Source organism: Hordeum vulgare, chromosome 4H (assembly GCF_904849725.1).
Source record: "Hordeum vulgare subsp. vulgare chromosome 4H, MorexV3_pseudomolecules_assembly, whole genome shotgun sequence".
In the NCBI taxonomy this organism is placed as follows: Eukaryota; Viridiplantae; Streptophyta; class Magnoliopsida; order Poales; family Poaceae; genus Hordeum; species Hordeum vulgare.
In genome coordinates this window covers 423,800,462-423,801,591 of record NC_058521.1, presented here as the reverse complement: position 1 = coordinate 423,801,591, position 1,130 = coordinate 423,800,462, and the positions used below count along the sequence as shown (strand labels likewise).

Genomic DNA, 1,130 nt, shown 5'->3' with positions numbered 1-1,130 from the left:
GCAAAATTTTAGAGAAGGTTATAGATGAGTTTGTATCCGGTTTCTAATTGACCAATTTGTTAACGTCCGTTCTCACACTAAACAAAGGCAAGTAACCCTACAAAAAATGTTTACATCAGTGACGCAGCCTGAGACAACAGGCTGCCTGAATGATGAGCCACCGGACCATCTTCCTCGTACGATCAGAAAAAACCAAAAGGAGACGCAGGTTCATTACAAATTGCTAACTGAGAAAGACAGTCAAGGCCTTGCTGTCCGAGAGAGCCTGCAAAGGAATGGATTGGACCACCCCGCTCCAATACCCACTCGCATAATCTTATGGGCTTGTTCGGTTGAGGTGGATTTGAAGGGAATTGAATCTCCTACAAGCCAAAACCCCTGCAAATCTCCTTCGATCAGCGAAGGGGTGGGATTAACCGAACTAAGCCTAAGGATGTAAAGAACAGTTGTAGTGCTGTTGAAGAGATATAGGAAGGTTGGTAAGCGGGTTGCTCATTGAGGTGGGCAGGCCGACCAGATTTCCTTCCATGATTGGTTTGACTACAGCCGAATCTGGCAAGCAAGGCGAGGGTACAAAGAACCCAGGCCATGGTACAATGCAGCCCTGGACAGTTTATAGAAAATAAACAAGAAAGTTTAAAAGGGATGTCAGACAATGCTTTCTAGGCAAACGCATCTCCATCAGAACGCAGACATGTTCGCTGCTCGGAGCCCAGTGCATATCTTCATCCATGCCAAGACTACTAGCCTAGTAAAAGAGAAAGGAACCAAAACGGTCGAATCTGTATTCTGTAGAGCCCTCAGCGATTATGCTTATGATTTTCATCAAGGGAGAAAATTCTCAGGTCTCAAAGATGTGCCATCACTGGGCTAACAGAACTTGTCCGACAAATAAGAAAAAATAAGCAAACTTAAAGACGAGAATCCACAACGATGGGATGATAATTGGGGCAATTTTGGAGAATGTTATTCGCTGCGCCTCACGATTATCAGTAGGCAAAGCGACTCAAGATCCCCATACAGTCTAGCCCCTTTGGAAAATTCGAGCCCCGGAGAAATTATACTGAGGGATCGACTCATCAAGGGGCTCGAGTCGGATACAAATTGGGTCCGGAAGCAAAAAACACGAG

The 1,130-nt window shown here is 45.3% G+C and overlaps 2 non-coding genes across 2 annotated transcripts; both read right to left on the bottom strand.

Annotated features, from left to right (window-relative positions):
- Window positions 1-645: 645 nt before the first annotated feature.
- On the bottom strand, window positions 646-733 carry LOC123451646. The gene has a single exon (XR_006632474.1). It is a non-coding gene; the product is annotated as a small nucleolar RNA snoR118 (small nucleolar RNA).
- A 63-nt stretch (window positions 734-796) lies between these two features.
- Window positions 797-870, bottom strand: LOC123451550. Its single transcript, XR_006632391.1, has one exon. It is a non-coding gene; the product is annotated as a small nucleolar RNA R66 (small nucleolar RNA).
- Window positions 871-1,130: the final 260 nt, after the last annotated feature.